Genomic DNA, 15,849 nt, shown 5'->3' with positions numbered 1-15,849 from the left:
ATCCACTGCAGCCACTTTCCCTCCTTCTCCCTTGCTCACATCCTCTGGAATAATAGTGTGCATCTGCAATTCTGGAGTATGTTCACTTTATACAGAGACACCCAATGCTGGCAAGATTCATGATAAAGCAAGAATACTCATGATTATGGCTAGTGTTACTGTTAAAGAACTCCTGGAAAGCCTGGCAACTGTTAATAAAATGATGATAGAACAATTGTCAATGAGACAGAAAGATGAGAGAAAGCACAGTTAAAAACTGAAGCATAAGCAAGGTGTGGTGGTGCAAACCTGTAATCCTAGCATGCAGAAAAATCATGGCTTCTGGGACAGCCTGGGTTACATTCCAAGATTCTGCACCCAAAAAAAGAGGTGGGGTAGGGGTGGGAAATAGGTACACTGAGAAAGAAATTAAGTACTCGGGGCTAAACTTGCAGTAAAAATTGCAAAAACTTTACCTACATCCATAAACACATTCTCTTCAGCTCTGTCCTTAGTATATCCTCATAGTTGTGACTATCCTGACTATAACAGATTGGGAAGATATAGCTCAGTCAGTAAACTACTTGATTTGAAAGCATGGGACCTAAATTCAATCTGCAGAATTAAAACAAACAAGCAAATGTGAACTGGAGATATAGCTCAGTAGTAGGCAAGTGCCTAGCATGCATAATAACTAGTACCTCCATGCCCTCTGCCCCAAATCAATAAAAACAACAACAACAAAGCCAAACCTGGTAGTCCACCTTTAACCTCAGTGCTGGGAAAGCGGGAAAGCAATTGCTAGTGTGTTGTCTAGCCAGCTTAATTGTCAAGTCCCAGACCAGTAAGACACTGTTATTTAAAAAATATAAATAAAAATTAAAAAATAAAAGCTAAAAGAAAAGGATGGAGCCAGGCAATGGTGGTTCATGCTTTTAATCCCAGCACTCCAGAGACAGAGGGAGGCAGATCTCTGAGTTTAAGGCCAGCCTGGTCCACAGAGTAAGTTCCACAACAGCTAAGGCTACACAGAGAGACCCTGTCTTGAAAAACAAAACAAAGAAGAGGAGGAGGAGGAGTAGATTGCATACTGTTCAAGTATGTGCACACACTCCACCTAACCATCATAAAATGAATTTAGCATACCCAAGTTACTTAGGCACTGGTCCTTAACAGTCCTCACTCAAGAACTCTAGGAAACTTATATAACCCAGTGCTTACCTAGCATGTGTGAGGCCCTAGGTTCAATTCCCAGCACTACATAAAAGAAAATTTAAAAGTGCAATTCGATGGAGTCAGGTTCTGAAACCACCTGCCTGTTCTGTAAGATAGCAGCACATGGGGGGTTGACCAAACATGCTCCATTCAAAACTGAAAGCTGTCTGATCAGATAAAATAAGATGAACCTCAGAAAAGGTCATGAGTTCACAATAATACAAACATAGTTTCTTTCTTTTTTTCCATTTTATTTTTTAAAGTCTAACAATATAACTCTATGGGCTAAGTAGACTGAATGGTTGTTAATTTATGTAAACAAGGCAGTATGTCAGTGTATGAGTTAATTAGGACAGACAAGGTTGACTACTTTCTAGATAAACAAGGAAGGAAAAGGGAAATACGGAACCATAAAGAAGCCAATGCTCTCTGGGCAGTAGTAGTGCACACCTTAATCCCAGCACTCTAGAGGCAAAGGCAGGAGGATCTCTGTGAGTTCAGGGCCAGCCTGGTCTACAGAGCGAGTTCCAGGACAGGCTCCAAAGCTACAGAGAAACCCTGTTTCGAGAAAGGAAAAAAAAGTTATCTTCTGGAAACACAGCAGCCAAGAGCGAGCAAAGCTCAGCTACCAAGAAGAGCTAAAGGAGATGCTCATCTTGAGATTGTAAAATGCCTAACAAATCTAGAAAGAACATCTTGTGACCCAAACATGATGAATACCAAGGTGGAGAAAAGAACAGCAGATGGTAACACGGAAGGGTGTCTTGGCTACTCCCACAGTGTAGTGTGTGAGCCTGGGCTCCTAAGAGCACCCTCCTCAGAAGGCCAAAGCAGCAGAAGCACACTCCCAAAGGTTCTAGCTAAGCAACCACCATTAGTAACCTTGTACCTGCTCTATGGCAGGAGGAAACGACTTTTTCTTTCAGGTGAACCCATCATCGTGCCAGGTAAAGTATAAGATCATGTATTAAAAATATGGAGGTGCGGGGGCTGGAGAGATGGCTCAGTGGTTAAGAGCATTGCCTGCTCTTCCAAAGGTCCTGAGTTCAATTCCCAGCAACCACGTGGTGGCTCACAACCATCTGTAATAAGGTCTGGCGCCCTCTTCTGGCCTTCGGCATACACACAAATAGGCTATTGTATAAATAATAAATAAATATTTAAAAAAAATATGGAGGTGCTAACCAAACACATTACCAATGAAATCTGACTACCTGACTGCAATAAGGGTCTAAGAATCTCAGCAGGTAATTAAGATTTCACTTTTCTGTGTTTGGAGCAGTGTTCAAAGTTTCAATGAAATTGTCTGCAAATGTAGAGTTTAAAAACTTGAATAAAAAGGAATACAACGCCGGGCGGTGGTGGCGCACGCCTTTAATCCCAGCACTGGGGAGGCAGAGGCAGGTGGATCTCTGTGAGTTCGAGGCCAGCCTGGTCTACAAGAGCTAGTTCCAGGACAGGAGCCAAAGCTACAGAGAAACCCTGTCTTGGAAAAAAAAAAAAAAAAAAAAGGAATACAACAATACTAGCCAAGTATTTCCCATACACAAAACCCCTTAGACAAGGGATGTCTTTAGCTTAGTGAGTAAAAGCTAGTACTGTTCAAGCCTGATGACCCGAGTTGAGATTCTGGGAACCCAGGTAAAAGCTAGATGCACACCATTGTGTCTATGATGCATCTGTAATCTCAGCATTTCTATGGCGAGATGGGAGGCAGACAGGAGAATTCTCCAGAAGCCCTTGGACCTGCTAGCCTGGAGTATGCAGCACAGTAGCAAACAATGAAACTGCCTCAAACAAGGTGAAAAATGGATACTAGAGGTTGTCCTTTAACCACCTTATGCACACCATGGATGGCACAAACACACCCTCACACATGAACACTTATATACATACATTACATATGCACACAAAAAATAAAAATAAATTTTAAAAAATCATGAATATAATTACTATTTCCAACTTAGAACTTCAACCTAAGAAAATGAAGTAACATTATTTTAAGAGCAGATTCATAAAATATAGTGGCCAGGTGTATGACTCTTTGGTAACACACTTGCCTAGAATGCATAAGGCCAAACACGACTAGGAAAAAAATTTTAATCTACTATAGCTTTGGATATTTCAGCAAAAGCTGAGACCTGCTGAAAAGTTCAAGACAAAGATGATAGGTAAACCAAGGTATGCACACTTAGTGGAACACTATGTAGCCCTTAAACATAGATATAAAAGGTATAAAAATATGGTTATACAACTGGAGGAGCTGGTTACGGTTATATAAGAACCATTTGTACCCTTCTAGAATTTTTTTTGGGGGGGGAGTAGTTTCAAGACAGGGTTTCTCTGTGTAACAAGTACTGTCTTTACTAGAACTCAGTTTGTAGACCAGAATAGTCTCAAACTCAGAGATCTGCCTGCCTCTGCCTCCCGAGAGTTGGGATTAAAGGCGTGTACCATCACTGCCTGGCCCCTTCTGGAATTCTTAGAAAACAAATATTAAATAACTTATAATTAAATGAAATAAAGGCTAGAAGAGTAACTCAATAGTAGAATGCTTGTCTAGCATGTGGATCCCCAACACTGTTTCATGTGTTTGTGTGTGTGTGGTGAAATATATGTATAAGAGAAGGCAGAACTGGTTGAATAAAAATAGAAGACTCTATAGAAGAGAATAATGAGGGTGATAAAACAGGGCGCTGGCCGGGCGGTGGTGGCGCACGCCTTTAATCCCAGCACTCGGGAGGCAGAGGCAGGTGGATCTCTGTGAGTTCGAGGCCAGCCTGGTCTACAAGAGCTAGTTCCAGGACAGGAACCAAAAGCTACGGAGAAACCCTGTCTCGAAAAATAAAAAAAAATAATAAATAAATAAATAAATAAATAAATAAAAGAAGCTAGACTTTGCAAGATAAGGTGATATACACTTTTAATCCCAGTTCCCAGGAAGCAGAAATAGGCAGATTTCTGTGATCAGCCTGGTCTATACATAGCAAATCAAGCCCAGCAAAGGCTACAGAGTAAAATTCTATCTCAAAAAGTCAGTGTGCAAGCCAAGCATGGTGGTGCACACCTTTAGTTCCAGTACTTGGGAGGCAGAGTCAGGCAGATCTGAGTTTAAGGCTAGTCCAGTCTACAGAGCAAGTCCCAGAATAGCCAGGGCTACACTGAGAAAAGCCCTATCTCAAAAAGTCAAAAAGAAGGGGGGTGGCAGTGTACTAGGGAAGGAAAATCTCAGACATAAACTTAAACTTTTGGTGTTGTTTTTGAGATGGGATTTCATGTGGTCTAAGACGGCCTTGATCTCCTGATAACACTGCCTTCTGAGTTACTGAGATTATAGCTGTGAATCACCACACAGGGCAAGACACAATTTTCTTTCTTTTGAGAGAAAGGTCTGTGTAGCCCTGGCTGGCCTGGAATTCTCTATATAGACCAAGCTGGTTTCATACTCAGAAAGCTCTACCCACCTCTGCTTCCCAAGTGCTGGGATTAAAGATGTGTGCCATCACACCTGACCAAGATATAAATTCTTAAATAGACTGTGACAAGCTGACTCAGAACCTGGAAGACCTAACTGTGCACCAACACACTTGACCCAGATAACCCAGGAAAGGAGCCAATGAAGCTTCTTGGGACCAAATACATGCTAGTCATGCACTCTACCACTGAGTTACTATCCAGCCCATATGGAAGCCCAAATAGGAGCAAGCCAACATTGTTCCTTCCTAGTAGTCAGGACCCAAGTCCCACAAGGTTCTGAGTGACACGCAAGAACGAGGAATTCCAAAGAGCCTGCCACAATGGCTTCACAGACAGTACCACAGGTTTTAGGCATTCTCCTGAGCCTGACAGTCCCCATCAAACTGGTTATTTTGAGACAGATGAGCTTGATATCAAACACCTTTTGAGGGACACAAACAAATGCTTATACTGCCCTCAGAAACATTTACTAAGAAAAGCTATCTTTGGCTTGTGCTTCCTGGCTGCTAATTTTACAGTTTTGGCCCTTGGAGAGCTAGCCCACTGGGAGCATGGCTTTTAGACATGTATCTAGAACCTTTTCTTTACGATCTGAGTGGTTTCCATGGTTACAATAAAAGTCTCCAGAACATAAGTTCAGAGAAGAGCATTGGTGTCCCAACATAAGTCTGTACCTGAACTCAGTTCTATTGACCCCTTGTCCAAGCACTTACCTACAACAATGTGGACAATGGGCTCTTGGTCCCTATGGCAGCTGCAGACCAGAGTGGGGGTCACAAGAAACCACAGGGTTCACTTAACCAAACCTAACATACTCCAGTAGACTCCAAAACACCAGGCAGAATAGATTCAGAAAAAGGCAGAGCATCGCTGGGCACAAATCCTGCCAACTTCCTTTGTAAAACTCATCCAACAGCAAGACAGCAAGCACCAGAGAAAACACCCAGATCACCTAAAGCAAGAATGAGAGGTTAGGAGATGCACGAGAATTGAGATCTGAAGGACAGACAGTGTTGTTGTTATTACTGGTAGTGTTTTGGGGAGGGGGTGTCAAGAGTGAAACTCAGAGTGAGAAAGCCATTTCAGAGCAGCCGTTTTTCACTGCAGAATACAGCATCTGATGTATTCTTGATATGGACCAATACAAAAGACATCAAGTCTTACCCCAAAAACAGCTGGTCAGCTCAGATGTGCCACCAAAGCTACATTCACAAGAAGAGTGCACAAGTCTAGTCTACAAGCAATTGGCTGGCCAGACACAAACACAACCTTGAGGCTGCCTCTCACAGGGCCCATTATAACAGCTATCAGTTGCAGGACCACATCTAAAACTCAGTCTTCAAGAAACTCAGTCCTTTAAGAAGGACACAGATGCTACTAGTACAAATAAAACCTGAGAAACACTGGCAAATATTCTCTCTCAGAGGCTCTCAAGTAGGGCAATACCTGTCAAGTACTAGAAACATTTGGAGTTCTCACACATGGAAGAAGTGTTACTGGCACCCAGGGGAGTGACCCCATCAAACATCCTAGAATGAAGATGATAACCCTACAAAGAAAGACCAGGTCCAAAGTCAACAATCCACTCTGATCTGAGAATTAAGAATCCACTCTGATCTGAGTTAAGAATCCACTCTGATCTGAGGCAATGATACCCAGGTTTCAGTGGTTTGTGGCTCCTCTGGAACTGGGCAGTATGTAGCCACCTCTCAGAGCAGACCCAGAGGCAGAGGAAAAGAATGAGTACACTAATTCAGGATGAGGTGGTACTACTACTTCCTTAGCAATAGAGAGTGAAATACTTGGCAAAGATGCCACAAGCCCAATACTGCCAAACAGCTGCCCATTATCTCATTTTCAGCTGTGACTCTCCAGCAGTGAATACAGCAAGACACCCACCCAGGCTTGTGCCTGAGGAAGTGCCAGCTTCTCTTGGACTCCTGGCACAGATTTCGGCTGTAACTCTATTCAATAATGCTGTTTCCAAGTGCCAGTCATCTTCTGTAATACTACTCTGATTTAAAATTCTATTACTAGTAGAGTGAACTGTTAGGATAAAACTGAGAAGAAACCCCTAAGAACTTGTATTTAGTTGCTATGAAAAGCACAGTTTCTCTATGGTACAGCAAGCCACTCCAGAATACAGACGAGACCAGTCAAACCTTAACAGAAGTCTGGTTGAGCACAGTTAATGTTCATATATTTCCCAGAGCCCATGAGAGAGAGAGAGAGAGAGAGAAAGAGAGAGAGAGAGACTTCTTCAACCTAAGTCTTTCCTAGCTGTGAACATATGGCATTTAATGCTGGTACTTTCCTTTAAGATGCCTAACAGTATCACTCATGTCTAAACTAAAGATGCCATTGAAAAGTTCTAAGAGGGGCTGCAGATATGGCTCAGCAGTTAAGAGTACTGGGTGCTCTTCCAGGACCTTGGTTCAATTTATAACATCCACATGATAGCTTACAACGGTCTACAACTTCAGTTCCAGGGGATCTTCTGGCCTTCACTGGCACTAGGCACACATGTGATACACAGACATATGCAGGAAAAACACCCATATACATAAAATAGCAAATTTTAATTTAATTTAAAAGTTATTTTTATGTGTATGGGCATTTTGCCTGCATGAATGCCTGTGTACCACATGCATGCAGAGCCTTTGGAGGTCAGAAGAGGGGTCAAATCCTCTGGAACTGGAGTCACAAACTGTTGTGAGCAGTTATGTCGGTGCTGGGAACCAACCAGAGTCCTCTGGAAGAGCAACCAGTGAGCCTCTTAAACTACTGAGCCATCATATCTCCAGGCCCTAATTGTTTTTTTAAGTTTAAAGCTACTTGGAAGATAGAGGCAGGCAGATCTCTGTGTGAGTTCAAGGTCAGCCTGGTCTACATAGTAATTTCTAAGTCTGGCAGAAATACACAGTAAAACCATGTCTCAAAAAAAAAAAAAGACAGAAAATGCTCAAAGTAAAACTAAGTTTTTCTTTGAAGGTACATTTAGAACTAATGCAAACTAGATGTCTCTGCTGATGCCTCTCTGAAGCCATCAGCATGCCCCATGGCAGGTACAAAATACTCTGGAGCCTGAACTAAGTCAACCTGGCTTCAGGTTTTTTGTTTTGTCTTTTGAATTTTTTTTTTTAGACAGGGTTTCTCTGTGTAATAGTCCTGGCTGTCCTGGATCCCACTTTGTAGACCAGGCTGGCCACCAACTCACAGAGCTCCTGCCTCTGCCTCCAAGGAATGCGGCACCATCACCCAGCTCTTGCTTCAGTTTTACAGGCATCAAGTAGGAGGCTCAGGCAAAGTCAGAGGCAGGGTACATATTAATGAGTTGCAGAATACAATGGGGTGGACCTCAAAGAACAGAAGAATGGCACTCTATGTGTAGAAGCACACCTGGAACTGCACCTTTAGCACACACCACCATCTACTTTCAACCTAAGAGCCCCAGGATTATGCTGCCCTCGCTCCTAGGAGCTTCTCTCAGCAGGCTGCACTGTTTGCACAGCTCACAGCCTATCACCAACTTCACAGTCCCAGAAAACTTAAGAGCCAAGACCTTTAGAATACCCTGCTGCAAACAGCACAGGACAAGAAAGGACTTCTCAGGCTGGAGAGATGGCTCAGAGATTAAGAGCATTGCCTGCTCTTCCAAAGGTCCTGAGTTCAATTCCCGGCAACCACATGGTAGCTCACAACCATCTGGAATGAGGTCTGGTGCCCTCTTCTGGCCTACAGACATACACACAGACAGAATATTGTATACATAATAAATAAATAAATATTTTTTTTTTAAAAAAAGAAAGGACTTCTCCAAGGATGCCACATTCCTCCAGGCTCTTCTATGACTTCACAAGCACATATTCATTCTTCTTCTTCATTAGTTTCTCTAAGAACTTCAAGCTAATTGCATTATTCATCCTTTAACTCAACAAACACAGCTGCTGTGCTAGCAAGGCTCTGGGGCCATGCTAGCAGACATGTCTCCTTGTTCTAGAACCATCCAGTTACAGTAGTGTGGTAACTACATAAAATGTATGTAGGAGAGTGCAGGAGGAGCCAGGGTAGACCTGGCTACAATGTGACTAAACCACGTTTGGGCAAGTGTTTGGACAGAGTAAAAGAAGGGACCAGAGAGGGTGAAGCAATTTAGACTGCAATGGTCTGGTTCAAAATGTGACATGTAGAGAGCCACCATGGAGATGCCAGGTCAGACATGATGAATCTTTCCCGGTAAGCCAGAACCTCATGGTGATATACAGATTAATAGAGATGGGTGAAATCAAGACGTGAGAGTTAGCCAATAAGAGGCTAGAGCTAATGGCCAAGCAGTAATTTAAATACAGTTTCTGTGTGGTTATTTCAGGTGTGAGGAAGCTAGCCGGGCGGGACAGAACCAAAGGGCCTGCTCCCTACCAACAGTTTGTCGCTCCAACGTGGTAAACTGACTTCATGTAAAACCTGAAAGGGCTTTAAAAAGAATTCTAGACACAAATATAGAGTTTAACACAGCTTTTTGCTGTTTGCTGGTGGGGTACCGCAGGGAAATTTTCCTGACTCAGCAGCCGCAGCAGGAAAAAAGCTGTGCGGTTTTAAAACGCGGCTTCCTGGGCTGTGCTGCCAATGTGAACTCCGGGTATAAAGCATTTCAATGACATTTGTGGGCCCTGGTTGTTTCTGTGCCCACTCAGGTTGGGAGGAAACTGGCTAAGACAATGCCTGTGGCTTGGTGCTCCCTGCCTGGGCAGGCAGCAAGATCAAGTCTACAAGGCTTGGGCAGGCAGAAGAGCATGGTGGATTCCCGCCGCCATACAGAGAGATGTTTCCAGGCTGCACAGTGCTCTGCATGGCAGATTTGGCTATAACTCAGATAAAAAGGGTTTATGTGCTGCATGCTCATACTCAGAGTTAAAGTGCTGAGTGCGGCTCCTACCTGGCGGCCGCAGAGCTAGCAGAAATGGTACGTCTACCATTTTGAAATTGGAGAGAGGTGGAGCCAACATCCAGAGCAGCTGCAACCAAGCCGCTTACCATTTTAAAAGCTCTTCTGGACAATAAAGAATTACAGATTCACAACAGGACAGATTCAGACATAAGCGACCTCTAAATAGGTCACAATGTTGTATAAATGTACGTAGGCTTGGGAAGAGAAAATATAGAATATACAGAGTCATAAAATAAAGTTAATACTTTAAAAGGGGTAACGTCTTTAAAGAGACAGAGTACAAATAATCATAGATTAAAGGAAATAAAAAATAAGCCACGTAAAATGGAAAATTCACAGAGAGTCTGGATTCTGTATATTATTGTGTTTTCTTCGAATTTTTTGACTGTGAAGAAGCTAAGTACAGAGAGACGTTTCATTGTGTGGGCTGCTAAGCTAAACCAGCATGTATATTATAAAGGTATTATGACTTCAGAATTTGGGTCTAAGGATATGATGCTTTGGAAAAGAGGATCTTCTTTTGTTTTCACAGAGGATGAGACCCTGTGGATTCCTTCTAGACCAATATGATAGACCATGCCCTCCTGAAAGGTTGCCATAAACACCCTCCAAAAATTAATTCGCTCAACTGCTGACTGAGATGAACCTAGCACACAGGATATATCATGAAAGACCTGATTAACAGCGCCCCCATACAGTACGAAGCAGTTTGAAGAGAAAAAACTGTGTTGATATTCCCAAATATTGTTTATAACTGTTCTTTTACATTTAAAGGGGGATATGAGCCGGGCGGTGGTGGCGCACGCCTTTAATCCCAGCACTCGGGAGGCAGAGGCAGGAGGATCTCTGTGAGTTCGAGACCAGCCTGGTCTACAGAGCTAGTTCCAGGACAGGCTCCAAAGCCACAGAGAAACCCTGTCTCGAAAAACCAAAAAAAATAAAAAAAAAATAAAGGGGGATATGATATAGATATGAATAATTTGCATTAGTATAAATCTTGATTTATTGATACAAGTTTAAGGTCAATTTTGTTATATGTATATGTACTTCTGATCTTGATTAAGGTATTGTGATTGTGTAGCTCATGCAAAAATGTAAGTATAATTAAGAAATATAGGTTAGTGGATAATCATCTATAATAGTCAAGTTTGTAGTCATGTTAATTAGATTTTCTAGAGGTGCATAGATATATTTCAGATAGGCATTCTTCATATCTTTCAAAGACTATAGAAAATGGCATTTAAAATGTTTTAATAACTTAGGGCTTTTCATGACAATGAGATATGTCTGCTCCTGGCAGCACCAAGCTACTTCCTGAGGAAGATAGGCACCAAAGAGGCTCCTTATGGAGTTAGTTAGGCATTGGGGCAAGAAACTGCTCTCGCTTGGACTGATGCATAAACTGGACATGAAGAACCCGCAGAGAGATGACTGCTGACCTTGCCTAAAGGTAAGATGATCCTTCAGGGTTCCTGATTCATAAGAGTCTGCAAGACATTCTGCAGGATACAGAAGAAAGTGACTGAACTGTCTTTCCTGCTTCATGGAAAAGTCTGCTGGATATTATGGACCTATAGGCCGAAGATGGATGTCCCAACGGTACAGAAGAACTTTGGTGACTGTACAGGCAGTGAAATGTCTCTGTCTAAGCACCTGGTATCTGTTCTGCGGTGCCTTCAGCACTTTGATAGAACAGCAGCAACAACAACAACAAGGCCCCCAAGAAGCTACACAGGACAGTACTTTCTGGATGGGGATAGCATACTTTCATACAGTCAAAAAGCTCTTACTAGGGGATGGAGAGATGGTTCAACAGTTAAAAGGTCAGAGAACCTAGGATTTGATTAATTACTATCTGCAACACCAGTTCTGGACATGCATGTGGTGAACATACATACATTCAGGAAAATTCATACACATAATATATATGCAGCAGCAGCTCTTACAAGGAATGGTGACATCTGATCAAACACTCGAAGAATGCAAAGGCTCAAAAGATGTCTAAAATACCTGCCAGTGTAAAAGTCTTGGAGGCAGCTCTCAACTCAGCAGTCTAGGTACGGCCACTAGATAGGCAGTCCAGAAAGAGCTGTTGAGGTATCAAATAGGGACCTCAATACCCTAGAATCCTTTTTGGAGTAACTTTAGGCAACCTCTAGAATACTAAAGAGACAAGCATAAGACATACCACCACCCATAAGAATCCAAATGCCTTCTAATACCAGCCTAACTACTGGTCATGTATCGCTGGGCTCTTGACACTAACCACCAGAAGGGCTACTCATATGAGCATGGGAACATCATTTCCTGGCAACCTAATGCTTACGTGGAATTCTGTAATGTCTTCCTGACTTGGCTATAGTACACTAGCCAAACTCCTCTCAGGGACTCTCCCCAGCTGGATGATGCTTATAAGGTCAATATGGTAGTGCCTCCCTAGGCACTACCTAGTTCTAAATTGCAACCATCAATATGGTTTAATGACTGATTTTACTTGTGTAGTAAAAGGCAACGATAGTTGCAATCATACCTTTTAAAACATCAACTGTGAGCCGGGCAGTGGTGGCGCATGCCTTTAATCTCAGCACTCAGGAGGCAGAGGCAGGCGGATCTCTGTGAGTTCGAGACCAGCCTGGTCTACAAGAGCTAGTTCCAGGACAGGCTCCAAAACCACAGAGAAACCCTGTCTCAAAAAACAAAACAAAACAAAAAAATAATAAAACATCAACTGTGAAATGAAATGCCTGAGAAGACAAAAGCCCTCAAGTGTAAAGTCTACATGTTTATAATACTACACCTGTTATTAGAAAGAACAAATCTTGTGGGGATTAAGCTACTCTGCAAGATACACACTGCCCAGAGGGTCACATGCCAAGGAGGGCTCTACTGTCTCTTCTAACCTGTGGCCTTGAAGGGGCCCCACAGCCAAAGAACCCAGCTGATTCGGGCCTGGGGGTGAGTCATCCCTTTGAGGCACAGCACCATCACTTTGCCACCCACATGGTAACCCAAAATTCTGATAAGCAAATATTTTTGGTTACTCAACAGATTCTAAAATTTAAATTTCTGGAGAAATTTAAAGCAACAACAGCCAGTCTAAGCCAGGTGGTGGCTTAATCCCAGCACTCAGGAGACAGAGGCAGGCGGATCTCTGTGAGTTTGAGGACAACCTGGTCTACAGAGCTAGTTCCACTACAGGTTCCAAAGCTACAGAGAAACCCTGCCTCAGGGGGAAAAAAAGAAAAGAAAAAAAAAGCCAGTCTACTTACCATCCCTCTTCTCTCTGAAGTCAGAGCACCTCATTCACTTGTGGCGCACACTTATGACCCCAGCACTTAACAGGACCACCAGGAGTTTGAGGAAGTCAGACCGGGCAAAACTGCAGCTCAAAGACAAGCAGCAGCAACAACAAAAAAAGCCTCTAACTAATCTCACCATTCAGGAAGCAGAAGATGAACCAGGGTCAGTTGGGTCTATAAACACAATTCCAGGCCAGTCAAGGCTATACGTCAAGATCTCATCAAAAACCAACAAAACAAACAAAAATACCTCTCCTTCAAGGCCAGCTGCTCTTCCAAAAGACACCAGTTTGATTCCCAGCATCCACACTGTGGCTTACAATGATCTGTAACCCCATTTCTAGGGGATCCAAGACATGCACATGGGCACATATGCGTGCAGGCGAAACATTTATACACATAAAAATAAATCTAAAAGTTTTTTTAAAAAAAAAAAACTCTACTGGAGCTGGAGAGATGGCTCAGCGGTTAAGAGCATTGCCTGCTCTTCCAAAGGTTCTGAGTTCAAATTCCCAGCAACCACATGGTAGCTCACAACCATCTGGAATGAGGTCTGGTGCCCTCTTCTGGCCTGCAGACATACACACAGACAGAATATTGTATACATAATAAATAAATAAATAAATATTAAAAAAAACTCTACTTGTCCTAATAACACCTTGTTATTTCAAGAACCACATCCTCTCCCCCAGTCACAAACTGACCACTTGCCTTTCCTACATACACATCTATTCCTAAATCCTAATCACTCTCATTTGTGATTAAGACTGAAAACTTCAGCCAGGCAGTGGTATCGCATGTTTTTCATCCCAGCACTCAAAAGGCAAAGGAAGATGGAGCTCTGTGAGTTCGAGGCTAGCCTGGTCTACAGAGTGGGTTCTAGGACAGGATCTAAAAAGCTACACAAAGAAACCCTGTCTCGGAAAACTAAAGGCTGAAAGCTTCAACCAGGCATAGTGGCGCACATCTTTAGTCCCAGCACTTGGGAGGCAGAAGCAGACGTATTTCTGAGTTCTAGGCTAGCATGGTCTACAGAGTGAGTTCCAGGATAGCCAGGGCTACACAAAGGAACCCTGCATGACCCCCCCCCCCGCCTGCTTTAGCCTCTACCTCCGGAATACTGCAATTAAAGGCATGTGGCACCATTGCCTGGCTCTGGCTTCACTTTTACAGGAATGAAGTGGGAGGCTCAGGCAAGTCAGAGGCAGGGTACATATTAATGAGATGCAGAATACAATGGAATACAATGGGGTGGCCCTCAAAAAAACAGGGGGCTGCACTCTGTGTAGAAGCATACCATGGAACAACAGCACCTTCACTCAAGTCCCACATCAGACATCTTGAGTCTCCCAAAGCTAGACAATAGCTTCACTGAGGAGACTAATAAACAGGTACATAGAGACTTATTTATACTAAATGTGGAGCCATACATTTTTTTAAAGAAGGCACAGTCCCTAATTACCTGGTAGCAACTTGCAATGGGGCTAAGGATAAAGTAGAAAGATGATACAACTGGCTTAGCTTACAAGGGAAGCCACAGCTTGTGGTGGGGCAGCCTGGTCTACACATGGATGAAGGCCTGCTAAACAGTGATGTTCCTGTCCAAGATGGTTCTCAGGTATTTAAAAAAAAGAAAATCAGGTCCACCATGATATCCCATGCCTTTAATTCCAGCAGTCAGGAAACAGAGGCAGGTAGATCTCTGAGTTTAAGACCAGTCTGGTCTAAATTGAGAGTTCCAGTCAAGCCAAGGGTTACATCATGAGGCCCTTTCTCAAAAGTAGGAGGGAGGGTACATGAATTATACACCACTCTAAGGAAAATTTTAAAGAACTACATGTGCAACTTTTAGGGGAAAGTAAGACAAAACATCTGGTATACAATAGGAATCCATCAATGAGTTAACAGTGATGACTTCTGAGGGAAGGACAGACTGTTAACTCTTAACCCTGACTGCTGCAAAGACAAAGAGTGTTCTGGACTAAAGGAGCAGGAGCAACAACCTGGACAAGCGCTGGAAATGAAAAAATGTGGGTAGGAGTTCTTGGTGGGGGACAGGTACGAGTTTCTGAAGAACCAATGAGACTATATGAGGTCTTTAAAGCCTTTTGAACTTCCATGTTCATTCATTAGCTTTTTTTTTTTTAAATGAGTGATTAAATACTAAGGGATTTTGCTAAAGAACAGATAAATGAACTAGTACCTTCAGAATGCAGATTTGTATGCAGGACAAGAAGATATCAGTAACTACAAGAGCTGTGTTAGAAATAGCATGATATGGGGGCTGAAGAGATGGCTCAGAGGTTAAGAGCATTGCTTGCTCTTCCAAAAGTCCTGAGTTCAATTCCCAGCAACCACATGGTGGCTCACAACCATCTGTAATGGGGTCTGGTGCCCTCTTCTGGCCTGCAGGTATACACAAAGACAGAATATGGTATACAGAATAAATTTTAAAAAAAAAGAAATAGCATGATACTTTGGGACTAGAGAGATTGCTCAGAAGTTAAGAGCACTGGCTGCTCTTCCAGAGGTCCTGAGTTCAATTCCCAGCAACCAATGGTGGTTCACAGCCATCTATAATGGGATCTGAGGCCCTCTTCTGGCATGCACAGATAGAGTGCCATATACATTAGGTAAATAAATTTAGAAATAGCATGATACTTAAAAATAATTCAACCTATGGGATAATTTCATTTCGAGGCCTGGAGAGAGCGATCAGTGACTAAGAGCACTTGCTCTTGCTGAGAGCCCACATTCAGTTCCCAGCAAGGGCATGGTGGCTCATAAACTGCAACATCAGTTCCAAGGAATCCAAAGCCGCCTTCTGGCCTCTGCACACATATGGTACATATACACACATGTAGGCAAACAGTCAGATACATAAAATAAACTTTTATAAAAATTCCATTTTACTGCCAAAAACTTTTTAAT

The 15,849-nt window shown here is 42.8% G+C and overlaps 1 protein-coding gene across 1 annotated transcript in view; it reads right to left on the bottom strand.

Annotated features, from left to right (window-relative positions):
- Pdpk1 (3-phosphoinositide dependent protein kinase 1) overlaps window positions 1–15,849 on the bottom strand; it is a 69,699-nt gene that overhangs the window by 37,036 nt on the left and 16,814 nt on the right. The gene's annotated exons all lie outside the window — the stretch shown is intronic.

Source organism: Microtus oregoni, unplaced genomic scaffold (assembly GCF_018167655.1).
Source record: "Microtus oregoni isolate MIOR12 unplaced genomic scaffold, Mior012 000027F_ref0000203, whole genome shotgun sequence".
In the NCBI taxonomy this organism is placed as follows: Eukaryota; Metazoa; Chordata; class Mammalia; order Rodentia; family Cricetidae; genus Microtus; species Microtus oregoni.
This window is presented reverse-complemented; position numbering and strand designations above follow the sequence as displayed.